Here is a 27650-nt window from a genome sequence, read left to right on the forward strand (position 1 = left end):
TTTTGGCAAGGCTTGAGAAGTAGATTCAAGCCTTTCATTAAAAGAAGAATAAATTTGAGAGATGAGATTTGAAATTTCAGAGTTAATTTTTGGCAACTCCACCTGAATAGATTAAAGAGTTTCAAGATATGTCCTCTATGTCTGGGTGCCCTTTAAATTGCTTCTTTCAATGTCTTGAGAGTTCTTAAGAGGTGGTGCAGACTCTTTACATGATGCAGTGGGTGCGACGCCCTCCAAACCCGGGTTAGAAGTTTAGGGTTCACAACACACACACACACAATATAAACATGTTTATGGAATATTATATGCATTGACCCTTCTTTACACTACCACGGATCGCAATAGGTTAAAGTATGAAAATAAGCCACCACCTTAACTTTTATTACATCGTACCAAATCCCAATTAGTTTAACTTACAACTGATAATAAAATCATTCTTACAAAATTGCATAACTCAAAACTACAACATAAAGCTCATGCTAGCTCGATCCAACTCAACCTGGAATCCTAGCTCACACACTGGACGGGGGATCCTACCAACCAAAAATTTCCTTTTTAATTACAGAATAACAAAAACAGATTCGCAAGAGTGAGATAACTAGCTCAGCAAGTCATAGTAACAATAACTGAGGTTAAACAATGATCAATCAATATGATTCAGATCAATCATGTTTCTAGTTAAGTAATTATTAGAATTGGATATTCACATTTAATTTTAAAAACCAAGGTTAGGCTGCTGATCAGTCACGCACCAACCCCGATAAAGGCACACAACTCTGCTCTATATACTGGATCCAAGGCACACATTGGTCTAATATGACCACCAATCTGGTCTGACCACGAATCTGGTCCACATTAAAAAATAATCCAATTTTAAAAGATTTGTAAACTATTGATCATATCATTTGATCTTTGAGCTGTAAGCCTTATTCTTTGTAAACTATTGATTGTTGAGTACCCAGATACGAACCACAGATATACGATACTACTCCACAAATACATACAAACTAAATATCAAATCACCGAACCAAAATCGTTTCACATACAAACCTTCATACCTTATACATTAAAAGACTAATCCTTACAACCACAAGAGTTTGATTATTTTGTTATCCAGTTCTTGTCGTCTTGTAATGATTGCAAATCACCTTATGCTTGAAAACCAATATTGTTTATGATTCTGTTTATTGTTTTACATTGTTTATTCTGTTATTGTTATAGAATTAGATTGTTTTTATAAAATGTGGACCAGATTCGTGGTTAGACCAGATTGGTGGTCAAGTTAGGGAATGTATGCCTTAGATCCAGTAATTAGAGCAGAGTTGTGTGCCTTGCTCGGGGTTAGTGCGTGACTGATCAACAACCTAACCTTGGTTTTTAAAATAAAGATTAAATATCCAATTTTAATCATTGCTTATCCATAAAGTTGATACCTTAAATTATTCAATTTGATCATTTTTTAATCTCAATATTGTCAATGTGACTTGCTGAGCTAGTTAGCTCATTTGTGCGATTCTGTTTATGCTCTTTTCCAGTTAAGAAGGAACCTGTTGGTAGCGAGGATCCCCAATCAAGTGTGCAAGCTAGGATTCCAGGTTGAGCGGAATAATGTAGCTGAAGACTTTTGTGATAGTTTAAGTTTGGAAGTTTATAAAAATGTTTATTATTCAGTTGTAAGTTTGAATAGTTGGGATTTGGACGTTTGTAATATAAGTGTGTGTTTGTGGCTTGTGTACATACTTTAACCTGTTGTGATCCGTGGATGAAGGTAAGTAGGGTCATTTCATATTATTATTATATTATTTATTGTTATAAGCAGGTTTATATATATGGTGTGTGTATTGTGGACCCCAAACTTTTGACCCGGATTTGGAGGGCGCCAATGGTTTGGTATCAAAGCTACAGGTTATAAGTCACTGACAGAAGCCTAGATTATTGGGAATGGGTGGAGGGTTAGGATTAGAAGTAAGGAATAGAAAGATAGAACGTCGAGAGGTTGAGTGCGACTGAATAATAGGTGTTAGTATGATTCCGTTATGGTTCGAGATTCTTATCTGGTGATATGATTTTCAGATAGCAGCAATGGCAGATTCCTTTATTCCAGTGCCAACTGATCATTTTGAGCCTTCAGTTGGAGGACCATCATCTGATCAACGTCCTGCTCTCCCACTGGTGTTGGTTATACTACCTCATGTTGTGACGGCGGTACCACTGCGAGCTATTCCACCTCCTGGTATGAGGCCACCTATCCGAGGACCTCCACCTGCTAATTCTGATTCTACTGGGCATTCAGTTGCGGGTTCACCATTTCAGTCTACTCCACACCATGTTCCTTATTTTAGGTATGAGGCTCTTATTTTGGAGCGAGAGGCTCTGTTGGCACAGATACGAGAGCTACGGCATATAGTGAGGACTATAGATATTGACAGGAGTGTGAGGGAGCTTCGGGAAGAGATTCATGTGACTCGGGGGGTTCTTGAGGCTAGACTGCATGGAGGTACATGTGAGTATGCAGGCCTAAATGCTCTTATGGGATGGGCCAGAGAGGTGATGGAGGATCTTGCGAGGCATGGTGGACTAGGATTCCCCTGGAGCTAGAGACAGAGATGCAGAGACAAAGATGCTGAGCCAGAGTTGTTATGGTAGTTTCTATATGTACATTAGTGTATAGTGTGTATCAACAGACTTTTGTTGTATATTTATAGACTAGACTTGCTGAGTAGTGTGTAGGCTTGTTGTACCTTTTGCTTTTGCTGAAGCATTTTCACGCTTGTACTACCAAAACTTTGATATATATATATATATATATATCAGTACCTTTTCTTTCCCAACATATTCATTTACATTAGTGCACCTGCTTTATCTTACTTTATTTAGTGCATCAGCTATAAACTCTTGTGATACGATGTACCCTATCCCCTTAACTGTTTACATTCTGTAAAGAAGCATGCAATTTATTAGTTAAATTGTTACAAATGTTTTCAAAAAGAGATATTTCTATTTTACAAAAACTTTTCACAAAAAGGATTTGATTTTTGAAAAGGCTAAATAAGTTGTCTTGATTATTTACAGAAAATGCCTCCCAGAAGAAATACCCGTTCTACCAATCAGAATGAAGAAAACAATAACAACAACAACCATGACAACAATAACCAGAATGCAAACCCAGGTCCCATAGACCCAATAGTAGCCCAAATTTTTCAGATCTTGGCTCAACAAATAGTTCACCTGACTCAACAGCAGCAGAGACAGACCAATCCTCAGGTAACTTTTAAGACTTTTCAGGCGGTGAATCCACCCTAGTTCAAGGGTTCTTTAGATCCAATTGAAGCATGAGTTTGGTTAAAGGAGATAAATAAGTCATTTGCTTTGGTTAAAGTGAGAGAGGAACCGAAAGTCGGGTTTGAAAGTTACTCTTTGAAGAATGAAGCCACCTACTGGTGAGAAATTGTTAAGACATTGGAAGGTACATATGTTATTACTTGGGAGAGGTTCAAGGAATTGTTTTTAGAGAAGTATTTTCCCCAGTTTGTTCAAGATCAAATGGAATTGAAGTTCCTAGAGCTAAAGTAAGTAAATATGTCAATAGCGGACTACGAAAGTAAGTTTGAAGAATTGTCAAGGTTTGTACCGTCGTATGTGGATATTGACAGAAAGAAAGCTAAGAGACTTCAACAAGGTCTTAATCCATGGATCAGAGGGAAGGTAGCCATCTGTGAATTGGATACCTATGCAGGAGTTGTACAGAAGGCCATGATTGCAGAAACAGAAAGTAAAATGTCACAGAAGGAGAAGGAGAGTAAGAAAAGAAAGTTTGAGGGAACTGAAGGTCGGTCAGAAGCAGGGAAGTTTCCAAATTTTAACCAAAAGAAAGGCAAGTTTCAGCCAAGGAGAAATTTTAATTTCAAGAAGCAAAATGCAGGCAATGGAGGTCAAGGCAACCATCCTGCCACCGGGAACCAGCCAAATCAACTGAGGCTAATGTTACCAGATTGTCAAATATGCGGGAAGAAACATGGAGGAGTTTGTAATAAGTTAAATGTGGTTTGTTATAAGTGTAACCAGAAAGGGCACTATTCAAGGGAGTGCCGTAACCAGCCAGCCAGAGAGCCATTGAATAAGGACCAGCCTATCCGGAATCCAGCAGTTAATGTTCCAGCCATTGAATTTACATGCTTTAAGTGCGGAAATCCAGGACATATAGCAAGGGATTGCAAGACACTAGCCCTAGTTAGTAATGTATTGAGAATTATGGGATCCACACCAGTAGTGAATGAGACTCCAAGGGCCAGAGTTTTTGACATGTTTGTAAAGGAAGCTATCCAGGATACTGATGTTGTGGCAAGTACGCTTACTGTGAATTCTTTATATGCCAAAGTGCTAGTAGATTCGGGAGCAACTCGATCATTTATTTCTCAAGATTTTGTTAATAAATTAAATTGTCCAGTTGAATTGTTAAATGAAATAATGACTGTGGAATTAGCAAATAAAGAATGTATATCTATTAATCAAGTTTGTGTGAATTGTGAGATTGAGATTTCTGGTAATAAGTTTTCTGTGGATTTGATACCATTTAAGTTAGGAGACTTTGACGTTAAATTAGGAATGGATTGGTTATCTAAGCACGATGCTCAGATAGATTGTCGTAATAAGAGGGTAATTTTGAAGACGCCAGACGAGAAAGTAGTAACGTTTAAAGGTCAGAAGCAAGCAAAGAAGTTCTTAACGATGATTCAAGCTAAGAAGTTATTGCGACAGGGATGCGGGCATTTCATTACCTATGTTGTTAGGTCATACACACTGTAGAAGGGGGTTGAATAAAGTATTTATCACAATCAAATCGAATTAAAAGAACATAAATAACAGAAAACAAACTTTATTAAACTCTGTTACAATATGGAACTGTCCTCTCTCAGTGATGAACAAATTATCACGAGAGCTGCTAGGGTTACAATGAATATTATTCTTGATAATGATAATACGTATAGTGTAAACCCTATGTCTGTTTTTATATACTACACAGTTACAAGATAATCTCTAATTGATATGGAATATAATTCTGCTTCCTAAAATATATCAATCAGTTATCTTTTCTTCCGAGTATTTCATTCTTCATAGAATTCCTTCTTCATGCATATCTCCTCTTGCGTTTGTCTTGATCTTCTTTCCTTTCAATCAGCCGCCTTCCTTATCTAAAAGTCCCCTTAAGTCCTGATATTATCTCCTGATAAATATCTCCTAATAACTTAAGTTCTGACTTCAGTATAAGTGTTGATTTCCAGTTAAGTACTGATTTGTCTTGTTTAAGTAAGATCTGAAAACTAAACACAAATCATATTAGACATGAAATTATCAAATATATCTAATAATCTCCCCCAACTTGTAAATTAGCATAATATACAAGTTTAACAGATATTTGATGATGTCAAAAATATTAAGTACAAATGCATGAGAATTTGACTAGATAACTACAACTTACAGTCCTTAAAGCTTTACCATATTTAACTTCTGATAACAACTTCAGTCTGTATACACATCAGAATTTGAGCAGTTGTAGATCTTGACTTGGCTTCAATTACTGATCTCTTTGATGTCATGAGTTGTTCTGAGATAAGACTTTAACAAACATCTCTCAGCATATTTAAGTTCATCAATCATCCTCCTTTTAGCATTCTTCAATTCAACTGTATCTTTACCAATTTGAAAGATAGCAACCCTGAGATCATTTATTTTAGCTTTTCTTATATCCTGATCTAGTCTGATCAAATATGCCTTGTCAGACTCAAGATTGAATTCCACAGCCTTATAACCCTGAAAGGTAGTTATAATCTTAGCAGAGTTAGGCTTCATCTCGACAATATCACCCTTATGATCTCTGTACTTGGGACATTATGTGCTGTCAGACTTTACAGAATAAAGCTTCTTCTGTCTTTGAATTTGAGTCTTCAAATAATTTGCAGCACTTTATGTTTATCTGTTCTTCACTTGAAGTAGGAATAGAACATGTTATAGTTCCTCAAAATACTTCAGTGGTATAGCATTCTCCCTAATATGGTATACCCTTCCATCTATCATGAAATATAACAAGATGTGTTCTTTCAAGAAGGTATGGTAAACCATCTGTACAGATTCAAGTCGATTCAATCTTTCAGGAGTTGCTCCAACACCTGGTTCACTTAAGGAAGTTGGATCATTAGTTGTGTTATGTAATCTTCTTTCATCAGCACTACCCAATCCAGATTTATCTCTTGTTTCCTTTCCTGTAACAACTCTTCCTTCAAAACCACTTGCTGCAGCCTTCAAAGGTTGAGTCTGTTTAGCTTTGGTAAATCCTGGTAGGAGTAACTTTGAGGATTTAACATGAGCAATGTCAGAGGTTTCCTTTAACTTATCTTCTGATATCAAGCCAACTTGAGCTATGTTAGAGGTTGCTTGCTTCAGTGTCATATCAGAACTTACTATATCTTGACTCTGAACAACTTGAGCCATGTCAGGGGTTGTTTGAGAAATCTTCTTTGAAATCAGAGTAAGATTAGCATCTTCAACATATATTTCTTTATCCATAGCAGGCACATAAACCTTTACAAGTTCTCCAACTTTTTCTTTGCCCTTGGACCTTGGATCTATCTCCATTTGTGATTTGGCCTTAGTTGCCTCAGGATTTATCCTTTCTTTTATCACAATGCCTTTAGCCTTAGGAATGTTCTTTTCAACAACAGAAGCTTCAGATTTGGAGTTGACTTTTTCTAACTTAAGTCTAGCTTCTTCTTCCTTTAGACTCTCAAAGTCCAATACTGGATTTTCTTTCAGAAATAACTGTCTTGAAATCTCCTCAACAATTTCTAGAAGTTCATCAAAACTTATTATTTTCAGAACTTGTTCTTTGACTTGTAGTTCCATCTTTACATGATGAAAAACCTTTACCTTGACCATGACCTCCACCCATTCCAGAGTTTCCCTGGTCATCTTTTCCATCATCCTTTCCCGTCAGTGTCTTGATAGGTTTGCATTTGGACTTAATTAATTTCTCCCCCTTTTTGGCATCAACAGGTAAAAGAAGAGAGACAAGTAATTCCACTGAGGATTGGATCTCATTGAGTTGAGATTGGTGAGAAGCTTGATTCTTCAAAATTTCATCAATCTGAGACTGTTGCTTCTCTTGGGTTTTCTCAATGTTGGCAATTCTGTCAAAGATAGGTTGGAAAAACCTTTTCTTTTCAAGTTTCAGATTCATATCTTGCTGGATCAAGTTTTCTTGAATTTTATTCACCTTGTCATGAGTTATTGAGTGTTGACCTTGAAGGTGCCTTGTACTCAATGCAGTAACTCTCAGCTGTGCCTTGAAATCATCATTTATCAGCATTTCATAAGCTTTTGCAAGATGCTCAACAAGAATCTTTTCAGAAGGAACAAAACTAAATGTGTTCCACTCCTTAGTCCACTCCTGTCCTCTATGAGTTTCACTCCAAGGTACTGGTGCTTCCCCTGTAACAAACTTCTTAACTATCTCAGCTTTATGAACAGTTTGTTGAGGTCCATGTCCTGATGGACCAGCTGCATCAGCATCTACATTTGTAGCAGCAGCTTCACCAGTAACTTCATTATAAGCAGTATCAGAACTTATAGAATCAGCATCATCAGCATCCTCTGATAAAAGAATAGTATGAGAGGCTATGGAGGCTTCAATATCATCCTCTAAGTGTTGATCTCCAACTAAGTTCTGATCAACAGCCATATTCTGATGCTCACCTAACATCTGATCTTCAATATCTAGATGCAGAGAGGGTGGTGTAGGCAATTCTGGATTGAAATAAGCCTCAAGAAGTGGTGTTGTTGGTGGAGTGATTTGAGTAGGTGGAGCTTCTAAGTACAAAACCTGAGGCACTTTCAAGTTATGGATGTCAATTTCATCACTTGGCCCCTGGTTATCAGCATGTACTGGAGATACTGCAGGTGTGGGAATATGAGTTGTTTCTGGCTCATGAAGTGGAGAGTGATGAGTTGCATGAAGATCTGGATCAGCACTTGGAGAATTGTTAGCTTCAGTAGGGTCTTGTGAGATCAGAGATTCCTGATCCCCTTCCTTAGCTGCTGCTTCCAGTCCTTTACCAGAATCTGCAGGCCTTTTAGCTAATGTTTTAATTCTTTTAGCTTTTGAGGAGACTGTAGGAGCTGCATCATCAGAATTTACCTTTCTAAGCCTTTTTAGGGGCCTAGAACTCCCAATTCCAGTATCCTTCTGAGAAGAGACCTTCTCAGCTTCTACAACAACAGGTTCTGACACTGGAACCTGTTCCTTACTGTCTGACTCATCCCTCAGAACAATCCTCCTTCTCTTCTGTTATGTCTGAGGTACAGTCTTTGTCCTCTTAGGTTTGGAAGATGAAGGCCTCACAAGATGTGCTGATGGTGAAGATTGAGATGTCTGTGATGGTTTGAAATATGTCCTGATGGAGGGTTGAGTAGGTTGAGGTTGAGAAATTTGAGGTGTAGTTGTGTTATGTTCTGATGGTTGTTGTGGTGGCTGGGAAGTGCTGGTGGGTTGTATATTAGGGTAAACAAATGTTTAGGTTTGAGGATCAGCATTTACTAGAATCTGTTTTACAGACTGATGTATCAGTAAGGGTCTAACCACTTTCTTCTTAATGTCAGCATTTAACAAATCATTAAAAGCCCTCTTTGCAAGCTTAAAGGGTGGAATTAAATTAGTGGTAGGCTGGGGCTCATCAGCACAACATTAATTATATATAAGATGATAGAAACTAGCAAAGTACACTACATTCCTATATTCTGTCATCCTATCCCCTATGAAACCTAGCACAACTCTTGCAAAATCAAAGTGAGTTTGATGAATAAGAGCATACCCGATTTGCTGACTCATAATTGGAATGGCAACAAAGTTGGAGCACTTATTGGCGAATGCCTTAGTGATACAATTGAAGAAAAAGCTCCATTTCTTCCTGATATTTGCCCTTTTCAACTGTCCAAGCTTGCCCAAACTCTTCTCATAACCCAAACTGGCCATGAGCTGCTGTAGAATAGGGTCCTCCGCTGTCGAGAATGTACAGCCTTCAGGTAAGTGGAGAGCTTTACGAACTGCTCCAGGAGTAACCACATGCTCAACATCATTCACTTCAAATACGATGCTTGGAGTACCAGTAGCACCACCATCATCAAAAATCCCAGTTCGCCAAAATGTCAGAACTTGTTGGCTTGAAATATTTTGAGGTTGGGTCAAAGCATACCCAATCTCACTATCTGCTAAAAAAATCTTGCACAAAGTGCAAACCAGATAGAGCTTCATCCTTGTTCAAGATTGCAGCATAGTTGTTAGGTACAAACTTGGCTCCATCAACCATTAAATCCTTAGGTGCCATGAGAAATAAGTGAGAAATAAGGTTTCCTCTAAGGTGTTTGATAAAATGTCTGTGTGATAAAGCGTCAGTGAATATGAGAGAGAATAAGAGTAAAAAGAGAGAGATAGAGTATAAAAGTGAATAAAAGATTTTACAATCTTTTCTCTCGTTTACTTATACATGTTAAAAAATTAGTCGTTGAGACACCTGTCAGACATACAGCAGTAAAAGATAATTAATGGGCACGGGTATTCAGTAATCATTACTTATCACATGCAGTTTTTCAAGGAGAAAAAACGTCCCCCTAACCAAGTAATCCCATTAATCAAGGACGTTCAGTTTTTTTTAAAAAAAATGTTCCCTCTAAATAAACTATTATTATTGATTTACCAATATTCTGTAAAAATATGACAAGTGAGGTAAATTTCTAAAAATAAACCAAATAAATAAATACTGCCACGTCAGCATCAGAACTTGATTATTATCAGAATTTAAAAGGTCATTAGAATATGATTAGTATCGGGATTTAAAAGTTCATCAGAATATGAAACGACTCAGAGACAAAATCGTGCAAAATAAAATTTCATTAATATATCAAACAAATACATTCGATGAAATTTAGCAATTACATGTAAAAGTTGCAAGACAGTCCTAATTTACGATTCCTAACATCAACATCTTTAGTCCTAGTCTAAGAAGATCCTATCGACTAGTTCCTGTTGCTGAAGACGAAAAGCACTGCAAGACGGATGATCCATTCTTGCTGACGGAAAGCACGGAGATGAAGATTTCTTTGGACAGTCAACAAGTCATTTTTAATGATCTCTGGAAATTGAATCCAGAGATTATGAGGAATGTTGTTGATAGGATGTGCAGTCGGAATTCCATTTTGAAAAATATGCACAGTGTCGGTGCCATAGTTGTAAAACCAACCAAACTGAGCCATTGTTTGAGAGAAGAAAGAATTAATTTTTACTGAAGGAGTATTGGTCGGTTATATAGACAAGGGAAGACCAACAGATGCAGGGAATGTGAAACGAATAGAGGTAAAGCCTCATCTTCCTAGACCGATGAGTAATAATGACAGCCATTGGAAGCTTAAAATAGGAGTTAATGAGCACACAAAATAAGTAAAAAAATTACTCTGCATATACTAGTACCACTAACCCAAATTATGTTGACTGTTTATATCTCACCCAAACATATTATGATTTTAAATATGACTGTTTCAGATTTAACCACAAGTAAGTCCAGTAAAGAATCAGGATTTAATATCAGAACTTAACAGTCATCAGAACATGACTCCTTAACTCGAAAAGTGAATGTTTTATTCCTGTAATTCTTCACACAATTACTGATATGGTTTCATCAGAATTTAATCATCAGAACTTCCATCAGAACTTGTCCTCAGAATTTATGCATCTGACACTTAAACTGTTCATCTAAAATAACATTTATCACCACAGTAATTTTCATCATTCACATGGAGTGTATGTGTGTGCAATAAGCTAAATATCAGATAAAGATTAAAGTCTGATTCACTTCAGTACATCTTAGAAATAAGGCATAACTAAGAACTTTGCTCAAAATATGTCATTATTCTAAAGTCTACTTTAGAATAAGTTCATGTATGAGTCCACCTCAACTGTTTTGTGCTCATTTTATGCATCTTTTGAAATTCCTTTTTACAGTGGCTTCTCAGTGTAAGTGAGTCATGACTGCTTATCATAATTTATGCTATTATCAGAGTATTTCTCCAGTAATCATAGAGTGTGAAAAGTCACCAAGAAAATTTTATTTTGCTTTACTGATGCATATTACTTAATACCAGCAATGCACTTGGGTCTTCCCATCCACATTTTTACTCTAGATCTCAAAGGAGTACCTAATTTTTATTTTCTTTTCTTTTTCTTTTGATAAGTGAGGCTTATCAGCACTTAGTACATTCACCAGATTTACTAACATCAGAACTTAACAGATAAGAAGCATTATTCTAGTTTTTGACTTAGTAATATGATAGATAAAGTAAACTTAACTAAGCTCAATATCAGAATTTTCTTGTGTTAAAAGATTTCCACATAAACAATTACTTCAAACATGGGACCTTTAGTATATTAGAGATTACTAGGTCAGCATCTAGCACAGTTATCCTCATTGGAGTGAATAGTCACGAGAACCATGCATATCACTATCAGAGTTTGGAAATTCACATCAGACAACAATCAACACTTAGGCAAATTTTATATTAAGCACAGAATACACAAAGATAGTAATATCTGTAAATACTGATCATAAAGTCTGATGTAACAGAACATAAACTAAGCAGATTTAGAGAAATAACCTGAAACCATTCCAAGTTCATTTACCAATCTTGTAAAAGTAGCTTCACACAGTGGTTTTGTGAAGATATCTGCTAGTTGTTGATCTGTTGGAACAAAATGAAATTCCACTGTACCTTCATCCACATGTTCCCTTATGAAGTGGTACCTAATGCTGATGTGCTTTGTCATTGAGTGTTGAACTGGATTACCTGTCATAGCAATAGCACTTTGATTATCACAGTAAATAGGGATTTTAAAATATGTTAACCCATAATCCAGTAACTGATTCTTCATCTAAAGAATCTGTGCACAACAGCTTCCTGCAGCAATGTACTCTGCTTCTACAGTTGATGTGGAAATTGACTTTTGTTTCTTGCTAAACCAAGAAACTAATCTGCCTCCAAGAAATTGGCAGCTTCCACTTGTGCTTTTCCTGTCAATTTTGCATCCTACAAAATCTGCATCTGAGTAACCTATTAGCTTAAAATCTAATTCTCTAGGATACCACAATCCCAGATCAGCTGTACCCTTAAGGTATTTGAAAATTCTTTTCACAGCTGTTAAGTGAGGTTCTCTTGGATCTGCTTGAAATCTTGTACAAAGACAGGTAGCATACATGATATCAGGTCTACTTGCAGTAAGATAGAGTAGTGAGCCAATCATACCTCTGTAATCAGTAATATCTACTGATGTACCAGTATCCTTATCCAATTTTGTTGCAGTGGCCATGAGAGTAGATGCACTTGAACAATCTTGCATTCCAAATATCTTCAGCAAATTTCTGGTGTACTTGGATTGACAAATAAAAGTGCCTTCTTCATTCTGCTTGACTTGAAGGCCCAGAAAATAACTAAGTTCCCCCATCATACTCATTTGATATCTTGACTGCATCAGTTTGGAAAACTTCTTGCAAAGTCTGTCATTTGTAGAACCAAAAATGATATCATCAACATATATTTGCACCAAAAGTAAGTCATTTCCATGGTTGAGATAGAACAGTGTTTTGTCAATAGTTCCTCTATTAAATCCACTTTCCAGAAGAAACTGAGCTAAAGTCTTATACCATGCTCTTGGAGCTTGCTTAAGGCCATAAAGTGCTTTATCAAGCCTGTAGACATGATTTGGAAGTTTGGAATCTACAAAGCCTGGAGGTTGTTCAACATATACTTCCTCTTCCAATTCTCCATTGAGAAAAGCACTTTTCACATCCATTTGAAAGACTGTAAACTTTTTGTTAGCAGCATAAGCCAAAAATATCCTTATGGCTTCCAATCTAGCAACTGGTGCAAATGTTTCATCATAATCAATTCCCTCCAGTTGAGAATATCCTTTTGCAACCAGCCTTGCTTTATTCCTTGTAATTATACCATCACTATCAGTTTTGTTTCTGAACACCCACTTTGTACCAACAACAGATCTGTTCTTTGGTCTTGGCACTAGGGTCCAGACTTTATTTCTTTCAAATTCATTTAACTTTTCCTACATTGCTTGCACCTAATCAGCATCTTGAAGAGCTTCTTCCACTTTCTTTGGTTCAGTTTGAGAAAGAAAAGAATTATAGAGACATTTATTTGAAGTAGTTGTTCTAGTTCTGACACATGTATCAAGATTTCCAATAATTAAGTCAGGTGTATGTGATTTAGTCCACTTCCTTGCAGATAGAAGGTTTTCTCTAGAACTGGATGCTCCCCCATGATCCACGATGTCTTCATCAACATTTTCTTATGCTCCCCCTGAAATTATGCTCTCTGAGTTGGATCCTTCAGAATTTGAGTTTCCAGAATTATCAGAACTTGGCTCATCAGAACTTGATGAATTAGAACTTGAAGAGCCAGTTGTAGGTTCTGATGCTTCTTGAGATGTGGTTGTATCTTCAGTATGCTCCCCCTGCACAGGTGCATCTTCCTTTGGCGTAGTCACCACAGTTTCAATAATATCAGAGTTTAATCCATCAGAGTTTGCAGTATCAGGATTTAGATTGTCAGGATTCAGAATGTCAGGATTTACAGTATCAGAATTTAAAACTTCATTTTCAAATCTTAGCTGATCATGATCATTGAAATCTTCAAGTCCAGTAATCTTCTTATCATCAAAAGAGACATTGATAGATTCCATGACTACCCTTGTTCTTAAATTGTAGACTCTGAAGGCTTTTATGGAAAGTGGATATCCAACAAAAATTCCTTCATCAGCTTTTAGATCAAATTTGGATAGCTGTTCAGGATGAGTCTTAAGAACAAAACACTTGCATCCAAATACATGAAAATACTTCAGATTTGGCTTCTTTTTCTTCACCATCTCATATGGTGTCTTTCCATGCTTGTTAATGAGTGTTGCATCCTGAGTAAAATAAGCAGTCTGCACAACTTCAGCCCAAAAATAGGTTGGTAGCTTTGCTTCATTAAGCATAATTCGTGCAGCTTCAATAAGAGTTCTATTCTTTCATTCAATAACTCCATTTTGTTGTGGAGTTCCAGGAGCAGAAAATTCCTGGTTTATTCCATGGTCTATGCAGAACTCTTCCATGATCAAATTCTTGAACTCAGTGCCATTATCACTTCTTATGTTTTTCATAGAATCTTTGACCAATTTATTCAGTTGCTTGACATGATCAATCAAAATAGATGCATTTTCACTTTTTGTGTGCAAGAAATACACCCATATATATCTGGTGAACTCATCCACTATGACCATAGTATATTTTTTCTTTGTAATAGACATGACATTCACTGGACCAAATAGATCAACATGTTTTAGGTGATAAGGCTCAAGAATTGATGATTCAGTCTTGCTCTTGAATGAAGATTTTCTTTGTTTTGCCTTCTGACATGAATCACAAAGGCCATCAGGAGCAAATACTGATTTTGGCAATCCTCTCACAAGATCTTTCTTGACTAGTTCATTTATATTATTGAAATTTAAATGAGAGAGTTTCTTGTGCCAATTCCAGCTTTCTTCAATTGATGCTCTACCCAACAGACAGATTGCAGAACCATCATTACTTGTTGAATGCTTAGCTTCAAAAATGTTACCATGCATGTATCCTTTCAGAACAACTTTGCCTGTAGATTTGCTTACAACTTCACAGTGTTCTTCCAAGAAATCCACATGATAACCTCTGTCACAGATTTGACTAACACTGAGCAGATTATGTTTAAGTCCTGAGACTAGAGCTACTTTCTCAATGATGACATTCCCAAGATTGATATTGCCATATCCCAGTATTTTTCCAATGTTTCCATCTCCATAAGAAACACTGTAACACCCCCAAATCCGGGGTCGAGGATCCAGTTTGTCACGAGTTCCATTTCCCTTAATAACACCCAATCTTAATAAACAACCAACTACTGCGTACTGTGACCCCACAATAAACACACACACCACAAGTTATAGTTTCAGAGATGAACATCCAAAAATAACACAAGTCATTTTATTCCAAAATTATAAGCCATTACACCTCAAAAGGGTTTTTGAATAAATTTACATAATCTTTGCCATTATTACAATTCATAATATACACAAGTCCGGTACATCAATAGTTGAAAACCTAGCCTATTGGTAGTTCCTACCTCAGCTACGGCGGCATCAACTCCTACAGGAAACTGCGAAACATTTCCTATCCGCTCGCGAATTGGGAGCTTGATCCTGTTCATCTTGTCTATCTGTTGTTGTGTGATGAAAGAAGAAAGCAAGGGTGAGCAACAAGCCCACCGAAATAAAATGTATAATAATTAACAATATATGAGCATTCTCATAGTACTCAAGAAAGTCTTGGTTAAGAAGAAGTGAACCAAGTTGATATCTTAACGCGACCAAGTCGCAAAATATTCAGTATATACATACATATATACCTTTCACAATCTTTGAAATCCTCTGACATGTATAATATACACAGAGTTCCAGTTTATAACTGTATAAAAATATTGTTGCAAGGTGATCTCATATATCTAACCTTGTCTCAATGTTTTTCTGAAAATCTTTGATATGCATAAGATAATCATTTACTAGATATAAGTTTAAAAGATGAAGTTACAAGATACTCCAATATACTTATATCTTTTCCCAATACTACTTGAACTACCACCGTTCAAGGTATAATTAGTTTCAAAAGTTCATCACACTGATGACACTATAAGATAAGACTTGAATAGATTCAATCTTTGGCATATCATTATAAATAATGAAGTTACGAGATACTTCATTAAGTCCTGATATATATACACACACCTATATATATATATACATTTCATACACTCCTTGAAAACCTCTGTTACGAAAATTATAAACACAGTTGTAATATCCAATGAATTTGGAAAGGAGAAAACCTTGGCATAAACCTGATATCTTGCTGATCAGGCAAAGATACCACTAAGTAACCTTTTCTACTAGTAGATGGACGAATTCCCCACTGGTCATCACCCTGGACGCAATAGGACCTTATGCTGGACTGCCACTCAGCCACTTACGCATTTGATGGACTCCCACTGAGCCACTTACACTTTCATGGACGCCCACTAAGCCCATGTTGCTTATGCTGACTTAATAGATGGACTTACTTCCCGAACGTTGGGTAAGTAATCAATTCATTTATCAAAACAGCAACCTTGTTGGGAATGTAAAATACACCACTGAGACGGATCCCTCAAGTTTTGAGCGAGTATTTAAATCCCCTTCGAAAGGAAGATCTTAAATATAAAAATAAGTTTTGGGATCCGCTCTAACTTTTAAAATCATTTTGAAGACTCGAAAACATTTTTAAGAATGTTTGGAGTAATGCTGATTTAATGAAATAAATCAGTCCCGATATATTAGAAAATATCTGAATATTATTATTTAAATAATATTCCCAAAAGGATAATCTCTATATAAACAATTTGAAGTAGAAGTTTTAAAACTCATACTTGAAATGAATATTAAATAACCAAAGATATACTTATACGAAAGTACTATCTTTATTTGAATAATCGAAAATAAGTTTGATTATCGAAACATTATTCTTTAATAAAATAAAGAATAATATTTAGTAAATAAGCGGAGTCATAAGTCCTCAAATGAATATTCAAAAATAATATTCATTAAATAAAATAACGGAGTCATAAATCCTCGAATGAATATTCAAAAATAATATTCATTAAATAAAATAACGGAGTCATAAATCCTCGAATGAACATTCAAAAAAATATTCATTAAATAAAATAACGGAGTCATAAATCCTCGAATGAATATTCAAAATAATATTCATTAAATAAATAAAATAAAGTTATCAAATAAACCTTATTCGATTAATAGTTTTGAAAACTATATCAATATATATATATATATATATATTATACTCGGGAACATCGACTCCCGGTTTAGAAAAATGTTCACCTTTGGGTCCCCTATACTAAGGATATACGCAACTACTGCTTATCTCTAGCATAGGTATTATGCAACTATAAGCATTGAAATCAACAGATAGATAACCAGATTACGAAACAGACATGCATATATACCATATCAGCATGCTCCAATATATCGTAAAATTTTCTAATAACAATCATGCACTTATTACAAGATAATGCATATACATATATTTATATCACAACAACAGTATAACGGGTAGAAAACTTGCCTGAGCGACTGGGGTGGTAAAAGGCCTGGGACAAGTCTGGTAACCTATAAACAACATATAAGTTGGAATTAAACCAAAGTCGCTTAAGAATCTAGACTTTAACCAATTAGACTCTAACGCTTGCTTTTGCGCTTAACGATTCACTTACGTCGCTCGAGTACCCTCGGCTCCACCATTTTTAATAAATTAACCATTAAGAATTTTGAAGCGATTCTTTCGCGAGTACCTTACCAACTGCCTAATCCACTTAAAATAATTGTTTCATACCCCAATTAGTCATTTAAAGTCCTTAACCAAGGTTTCAAAGTAAGGCGAGGGGTAATGGTTCGGTCGCGAAACGCCGTTACTTAAAACGGTCGTTTCTCCTAAACAGTACATCGGATTCAAACGAACCACATATCAAAACGAAGCTCGTAACATGAACTATCTAATCATGGCAGTGGTCAAAACCTAACAGTGAGTTCTCGGGTCCTGATGTTAAGAACAAAACAGTCTAAAGTAAATCGGACATTACGACGGCTATGTTTACGCGATTACCAATTTTTATCCTACTCCAAATCAACCACCAATCAACCACAATTCAACCATACAACCAAACTCTATACATACAATGCTACAACAGCCCCAACAACTCAATATTTCCAATTTACACTACATCCCAATCATGAACTAAAAGCTTACATAAGTTCTTTAACTAATCAACAAGATTTACAACTCCAAACACATCACAAAACCAGCACATCTCTAAATACACAATAATCAAGCTTCTCATGAACCATTCCAAACACAAAAACTCTAAATATACAAAAGTAGGGCTAGGGTATGAGTTTATACCTTCCTTGGTGAGTAAAAGTAACTAAGGAGCTTGGAATCACCCTTGAAAGTCCTTACCAAAGCTTAATCTAAACAAAAACTCAAGAACAAAATTTCAAGTTCTTGAAAAACACTATTCACCAAGAACTTTGATGAATTGATTAGCTATGTTAAACATGGAATCTTGAGCTTAAACTTATGGCTCATCTAAGTTATGAATTATGGAAGCTAAAGAAACAAACCTCTTGAATTATGAAGGTGTGTAGCTTGATATTTGAAATTTTTCCTTTGCTTTTCATGGAAAAGCCGAGAGAAATAGATGGGGGAAGAAGAGAAATGAGTTTGTTTTGGTTGCTTTTGATTTTGGTGATTGTGAAATGAATACTTGGTGGAGATTGCTTTGATAAAATGATGACATCACTTGGATGACCTCACCTCCAAGCCACATGTCTTTCCCTTAAGGTTTGATGATGTCACCTTCTCTTTAAACCACTTGTTTTAGCTTTTCTTGAAAGTTTCCTTCCTATTCTACTTGTATGTGCTTGTCCCTTGGTCGTTTATTTATTTTATGGTTCGCTTAACTCTGTTCTCTTTCTTTGTTTAAGGGATCACATCTGGGATCTTATTACTTGGGTTCCCCTAAATCTTTCTCAATATCTTATAATCCTTTAATGATCCTCTCTTATAATCCTTGAACTTAAATCCCTTTAACCAAGTTACCTTATACTCAATTCTTTCGGTATCTGGTGGATTTTCGGGAAAAATCAAAGTGTTCGGATTTGGATTCTGGCGATCTTTACATACACTTATATACCACATAGAGTACTAATAATATCTAAGAAGATCAATAAAAGAACCCCTACATAGTGTGGTATGAAAAGTTCTCTTATTCAGCATAATCGGCAAAATCACTATTCATAAGGGTTTCAAAAATTCCAAAAATTGGGGTTATTATAGTCTCCCCTCCTTAAAAGGATTCCGTCCCGGAATCGGATAGAAAATGAATAGGGATGCTCTCTTAGCATTGCACTTTCTAACTCTCAAGTCAATTTTCCCACATTGTGGTTCTACCATCAAACTCTGACTAGTTTGATAGCCCTTCTCCCAAGCACTTGTTCCTTTTCAACCTATAACCTTTCCTGGTTGCTCCATATAGGTTACGTCGGGTTGCATGTCTATGCGCTCATTTGCCCTTATTTGTCTGGCATCCGAATTATACTTCCTTAATATTGATACGTGGAACACGTTATGAACTTGCTACATGTTCGGGGGTAGGGCTAGCTCATATGCTAACTTCCTAATACGTCTTAATACCTCAAAGGGCCCAACAATTCGTGGGCTTAGCTTTCCTTTCTTTCCGAACCTCATCCATCATTTCCAAGGGAATACCTATAACAACACTAGGTTCCCTACTTCCTATTCATTGTCCTTTTGTGTCAAATCAACATACTTCGTGTGCCCATCTTGGGCTACTACCAGCCGTCCTCTGATTAAATCTATTATATTCTTGGTCCTTTGGACCACTGCTGGTTCGAGCATCTTGCGCTCTCCAACTCCATCCTATCATAAGGGAGATCGACATTGTCTTCCCTCAAGGATCTTATAAGGCGATACCTCGATACTGACATACGATCGATTATCGTGAGAAAACTTAATCCGCGTTAAGTGATCATTCCAAATTCTTTCAAGTCTATTGCACCGACTCTCATCATAGCTTCTAGCATTATAGCTTTTGCTTCTCAATACCCATTCTTTTCCAGTTCGTAGTCGTTACTATCACGAACGTGTTAGAATCAGAATACCACCGTACTGATACTACTTCCTTTCTTGCTGCTTCTATCTTCGAAAGCTTGATCCATCATATAGAAGTAAAGGAATTTGTTGAGAGATCACTATGATCATGAACACTTGTTATATCGCATAGTTATTACAGAAGGTGGCCAGACTTTAGTACTTGACAAGCAATTAAACAATAGATGTTATCCTACTAGACTTCTATCACAGAGATAGATAGTCATTCGGCAATACCTCCCCTTCTGGAAGGGTTGTTCTTCTCAGCTTACATGAAATGAAAAGGAGAGAAAAGAATGAATTGAAGAGAATTGTATATATATTAAAATATATACTGCCACAAAATATCTGGCTTGAAATCTACCTCTGAACTATAGAGGTTTATCATAGGAGAACAAAACATATATGTATATAAATCAACATTAAGCATTATAGCATTGTATTTCACATGTCTAATTATTTTTGATATTCCGTCCATCATTCTATGGACCCATGCTCTTCCTTGAGCTTATACACAATCACCTTTGAAACTCCCTTGACATCGAAAATCAAATCTGGGATTTCATTCTAGACATCATCGTTACTAGAATTCTATGCTTGCACCGCAACCTTCTTCGTATAGTAATACGACTCTCTATTTCTAAGAAGGAATAAATATTCAATAGGTAGATAATCAATTTAATTAGTCTATCAATGATAACTTATACATCACCACGACCCGATTAGTGGTACTCAATCTTAACATCCATTCTAATACAACTCTTACGGTTGTAATCGACTCGTTACTCACAAAATCATTGCTGCATTACTATGGTCCATCGCTGACCCACTGTAGTCATTCGTTTTCCTTGGATCTTAATAGTTAACCATACGGAGTCCATACCTGTCGTATCAAATTCTTCTAAGGAGTTAACATAATCACCATTCATAATTCATGATGAACACTCCAGATCCTGACGTACTTTCATGACATGAAGCAGATAAAATTGCAGAAGAGTTTCAATCAAAAGTAACGATAGCAAGTTAATACCATTCCTAATCATATGCCTTCAATAGAAGACTTAACTCAAAGGTTCATTTAGTCCTTTTTGAAACATGGTCCTGGATTATTCTCAAGATAGGACCTTCTAAGATAGATAGCCCGCTCATGGCGATTACACGAATTAAACCTTTACCAAACTACTATTACGGTTGGGTATTGCACAGTCATCAGAAGGAACGTCAATCTTCCAAACCATAATACAACCTTCACGGATTCAACCATTATCACTATATTCCTCTGGCACGAGCGCCTATGATTGTCCTTTTACACTTAAAGTATCGGCCACCTCTTTGGCCTTTCCTGATAGTAAAATTTCCTTACAATCAATGTCTTTTAAATGATCCTCAACTAAATTTTCTACCTCATTTCCAATCACTACTTGCATGAAAATGCTCTTCCTTACGCTTTGGTGAAAAAATATATCACCATTTTTCCATAAGTTATTGCCTCGGTCTTTTAGAGGTTAACATTGTCACAACTGACTCTCGATCATACTTATGACGTCTCTTATCTTGGGTCCTACATGTTTTCACCAATCTCGACCTTCATTGGGTCGATCTATACTTTCTTATGGTTCAACACGTGCCCACCTGGCATCATTATAATTATGTCATATTTCCTTTATCAAAATTTCTATTCTTGAGAACTTTGAATATTACTTTTTTCCTTGTAAAACCTCTTAGGTTATTCTTGAATCATTCCTCCTGTATTCCCTAGATACAGGGCATATCAAAATACCATTTACTAATACCAGAATCATTGTCTATATACTTCTGAAAAATTTCTCCACTGATCCTTAAAGGTTGTTGTTACCTTAATCCTTTCCAATTCATACTGTCAAACTCATACTATCCTTATTAAGGGTGAAATGCCAACCTTTATGCATTCCCCTAGGATTCATTTTAAGTTACCGATGTTCTATCCTTAATTCTACCTTTAGAAAAAGTACATGCATCATTCCATGGATAAATCAAAATCATATATCCCTGATGAGGGTGTCTTATTCAATCATTCCCACCTCGATAGTATATGCCTAATTTTACAATAACATCTGTATTCAAAATGAGGTCAATCAATATGGCCTCCAAAAGATAACAACGGTTATCCGCTTTTCTTTCCTAATTTGGTAATGACAACAGGGATGTCCTGGAAGATATTGGTCGTGTTCAACGTGAACTTCTTCTTAATAATTCCTTATTTACTCTTGTTATTTATCTCAACAGTCATCTCAATATTGGGATATCTCTATACCTGGCGTCTCCCTTTCTGGGTATCATGCCACTGGTCTTACACTTCACATTCTTGAAGGTCACTTCCTTCATCCAATTTTCCTAATTTCTTACTTTCTTGTCTCTTCAGTCTATCCGCGTCTCATTATTTATTCTTCGAACTATCCCAAGGTTTCCCCGAATCCTTCCAACTTGAAGGGGGTACAACATATATATCTCTTATGCCTTCAACCATCAACTTTAACTCATGGTGAATCATCCTCATCCTGACGATCATATATTTTTCTATTTCTATTACTACGAGTCTTTAGGGATTCCTCATACCTGACTCCCTTATCATTCCTCAAACTCTATTGCCTTTATGCTCATTTTCACTTCAGTTTCTTTTTTATTTTCCTTTCTCTTACAATCATTTTACGTATCCACTAATCATTGACTTCAAACATCACATCGTTCTAGGATTCTTGTCCTCCAGACGAATCTTGACAACTTTTACAATCTTAGATTCATAATTCATCATATTTGTCTGCCTTTATTCTGGCTCTTAAAGCTTTTACACTATCTCCATAACCTTGGAATTTACTTTCTCGAAAAAATTTTGACTGAACTTTAATCAGTTTATCATAACCTCTTGCTCCGTGCCTTTCTTGGTCTTTCACCAGTGGGTGGTCTCTATCTTAGGAGGGTAAGTGACAAAAATAGTCTTTTGTGATTCGTCAATCATTTAGAATCTCAAATGATTCCTGTATTTCCTTTAGCCAGGCTCTTGCCTCGACTGGGTCAGCTTGTTCCTTGGAACTCTGAGAGCTTAGCGACTTAAAGAACCTGAAAGAATTTCTCACCGCATTGTTTCCTCAGGGTGGTGGTTGGGGATAATAGTCTAAGTTCTGTCTAAAAAGGTCCATAAATTGTCGTATAGGAGTACCGTCTCGGGTCCCCTTTCCTTACTCGACTCCCGTTTCCTTAGTCTGAACGTTCCCTCATTCTCCCCATAATCGGGGTCATCCTACATGTTTTAAATCCTCATTTTCCACTCCATTATGTTATGGGTTCCTTCTATCTTGATGGCGACCTCCCTGACTATCACGTTCAGGGTTTGCTCTAAATCTTATTCCTCAAACTAGCTTTCATCTAAGATTTCATCTTTAAGCTCTTGAACATTTGGAACCCAAATTCTGTAGGAATACCTCATTATTCCCTTATCATCTTTCTCGGTATTAATCTCTTATCTATTTGTTGGCCCTCTGCCTTCATTCAACACTTTTTCTAGCATAATATGTTCTTTTCCAATAATTCGGGCTGTATTGCAATCTCAAACAGCTTTTCGGTACCGGCTCCGGTTACCTTCACTTCTATTTCCATTTTCTCAAAATCTCTAATCAACTCTCTTAGAGACAATATCAGCTTGAGTTTCTCCTTTCTACTAAGGGCATTAGCCACCATTTTGGCTTTCCCTGGATGATAAAGAATCTCATAATCGTAATCCTTGATTAGCTCTAACCACCTCATTTGGCGCATGTTGAGCTCTTTCTGCTTGAAAATGTACTAGAGCACTTATGGCTTATGTAAATCTCGCACTTCTCTCCATACAAGTAGTACCTCCAATCTTTAGGGCAAAACTATTGCCACGAGCCCAAGCTCATGGGTGGGGATATCGAATTTTATATTCCCTTAATTGTCTTGACGCATACGCGATTACCTTGCTGTGCTGTATAAGAAGCACCCTAATTCTTTTTGCGAAGCGTCACTACACTTCACAAAATCTCATTTTCCATCCGGCAACGCGAACATAGGAGACGTCACCAACCTTTGCTTCAGTTCTTAAAAGTTGTTCTCACATATCTCTGTCCATTCGAACTTCTCAGTCTGACGAGTAAGCCGCGTTAAAGGGGCTACTATCTTTACAAACTTGAACGAACCTCCGGCAGTGACCGGCCAATCCTACCTCTGGTAGTCGCCCTAACCATGGTTATCAATTCCTCAGCGATCATCTCTTCAGTCTTGTTAGGATCCTCCACGAGATCCTTCTCAACAACAATCCCTTCTGGGACAACATCCTCAACCGCTACATCCTCAATATGAATATCATCCGGTCCCTCATTAGGGTGTTCCATTGGATCCACAATCTGATCCCCAATCAGTAATAAAACATCATCGCGTTGTTACTCCTCAACCTCAAGGTTCGAAGTCCCGCTACTAAATACGATAACGAACTACGCTTCTATCACGATATTTATAAGGGTTCCCATAAGGGTTTTAACTGTCAGTACTACGTTAGGTAGCCCGACTATGAACTTGGCAAGAGTTCTTATTATCTTAGTGAACTTATTATCTTAACATCACATCATCTCTGAGGTTTATAACGCTTAGCTCTGATACCATTTCTGTAACACCCCCAAATCCGGGGTCGGGGATCCAGGTTGTCACGAGTTCCATTTCCCTTAATAACACCCAATCTTAATAAACAACCAACTACTGCGTACTGTGACCCCACAATAAACACACACACCACAAGTTATATTCTCAGAGATGAACATCCAAAAATAACACAAGTCATTTTATTCCAAAATTATAAGCCATTACACCTCAAAAGGGTTTCTGAATAAATTTACATATTCTTTGCCATTATTACAATTCATAATATACATAAGTCTGGTACATCAATAGTTGAAAACCTAGCCTATTGGTAGTTCCTACCTCAGCTACGGCAGCATCAACGCCTACAGGAAACTGCAGAACGTTTCCTATCCGCTCATCAATTGGGAGCTTGATCCTGTTCATCTTGTCTATCTGTTATTGTGTGATGAAAGAAGAAAGCAAGGGTGAGCAACAAGCCCACCGAAATAAAATGTATAATAATTAACAATATATGAGCATTCTTATAGTACTCAAGAAAGTCTTGGTTAAGAAGAAGTGAACCAAGTTGATATCTTAACGTGACCAAGTCGCAAAATATTCAGTATATACATACATATATACTTTTCACAATCTTTGAAATCCTCTGACATGTATAATATACACAGAGTTCTATTTTATAACTGTATAAAAATATCGTTGCAAGGTGATCTCATATATCTAACCTTGTCACAATGTTTTTCTGAAAATCTTTGATATGCATAAGATAATCATTTACTAGATATAAGTTTAAAAGATTAAGTTACAAGATACTCCAATATACTTATATCTTTTCCCAATACTACTTGAACTACCACCGTTCAAGGTATAATCAGTTTTAAAAGTTCATCACACTGATGAGACTACAAGATAAGACTTGAATAGATTCAATCTTTGAAATATCATTATAAATAATGAAGTTACGAGATACTTCATTAAGTCCTGATATATATACACACCTATATATATATACATTTCATACACTCCTTGAAAACCTCTGTTACGAAAATTATAAACACAGTTGTAATATCCAATGAATTTGGAAATGAGAAAACCTTGGCATAAACCTGATATCTTGCTGATCAGGCAAAGATACCACTAAGTAACCTTTTCTACTAGTAGATGGACGAATTCCCCACTGGTAATCACCCTGGACGCAATAGGACCTTATGTTGGACTGCCACTTAGCCACTTACGCGTTTGATGGACTCCCACTGAGCCACTTACACTTTCATGGACGCCCACTGAGCCCATGTTGCTTATGTCGACTCAATAGATGGACTTACTTCCCGAACGTTGGATAAGTAATCAATTCATTTATCAAAACACCAACCTCGTTGCGAATGTAAAATACACCACTGAGCCGGATCCCTCAAGTTTTGAGCGAGTATTTAAATCCCCTTCGAAAGGAAGATCTTAAATATAAAATTGAGTTTTGGGATCCGCTCTAACTTTTAAAATCATTTTGAAGACTCGAAAACATTTTTAAGAATGTTTGGAGTAATGCTGATTTAATGAAATAAATCAGTCCCGATATATTAGAAAATATCTGAATATTATTATTTAAATAATATTCCCAAAAGGATAATCTCTATATAAACAATTTGAAGTAGAAGTTTTAAAACTCATACTTGAAATGAATATTAAATAACCAAAGATATACTTATACGAAAGTACTATCTTTATTTGAATAATCGAAAATAAGTTTAATTATCGAAACATTATTCATTTAATAAAATAAAGAATAATATTTAGTAAATAAGCGGAGTCATAAGTCCTCAAATGAATATTCAAAAATAATATTCATTAAATAAAATAACGGAGTCATAAATCCTCGAATGAATATTCAAAAATAATATTCATTAAATAAAATAACGGAGTCATAAATCCTCGAATGAATATTCAAAATAATATTCATTAAATAAAATAACGGAGTCATAAATCCTCGAATGAATATTCAAAATAATATTCATTAAATAAATAAAATAAAGTTATCCAATAAACCTTATTCGATTAATAGTTTTGAAAACTATATCAATATATATATATATATATATATATATATATATATATATTATACTCGGGAACATCGACTCCCGGTTTAGAAAAATGTTCACCTTTGGGTCCCCTATACTAAGGGTATACGCAACTACTGCTGATCTCTAGCATAGGTATTATGCAACTATAAGCACTGAAATCAACAGATAGATAACCAGATTACGAAACAGACATGCACATATACCATATCAGCATGCTCCAATATATCGTAAAATTTTCTAATAACAATCATGCACTTATCACAAGATAATGCATATACATATATTTACATCACAATAACAATATAACGGGTAGAAAACTTGCCTGAGCGACTGGGGTGGTAAAAGGCCTGGGACAAGTCTGATAACCTATAAACAACATATAAGTTGGAATTAAACCAAAGTCGCTTAAGAATCTAGACTTTAACCAATTAGACTCTAACGCTTGCTTTTGCGCTTAACGATTCACTTACGTCGCTCGAGTACCCTCGGCTCCACCATTTTTAATAAATTAACCATTAAGAATTTTGAAGCGATTCTTTCGCGAGTACCTTACCAACTGCCTAATCCACTTAAAATAATTGTTTCATACCCCAATTAGTCATTTAAAGTTCTTAACCAAGGTTTCAAAGTAAGGCGAGGGGTAATGGTTCGGTCGCGAAATGTCGTTACTTAAAATGGTCATTTCTCCTAAATCGTACATCAGATTCAAGCGAACCACATATCAAAATGAATCTCGTAACATGAACTATCTAATCATGGCAGTGGTCAAAACCTAACAGTGAGTTCTCGGGTCCTGATGTTAAGAACAAAACAGTCTAAAGTAAATCGGACATTACGACGGCTATGTTTACGCGATTACCAATTTTTATCCTACTCCAAATCAACCACCAATCAACCACAATTCAACCATACAACCAAACTCCATAATACAATGCTACAACAGCCCCAAAAACTCAATATTTCCAATTTACACTACTTCCCAATCATGAACTAAAAGCTTACATAAGTTCTTTAACTAATCAACAAGATTTACAACTCTAAACACATCACA

This window comes from Apium graveolens, chromosome 1 (genome assembly GCF_009905375.1).
Source record: "Apium graveolens cultivar Ventura chromosome 1, ASM990537v1, whole genome shotgun sequence".
NCBI classification, from domain to species: domain Eukaryota; kingdom Viridiplantae; phylum Streptophyta; class Magnoliopsida; order Apiales; family Apiaceae; genus Apium; species Apium graveolens.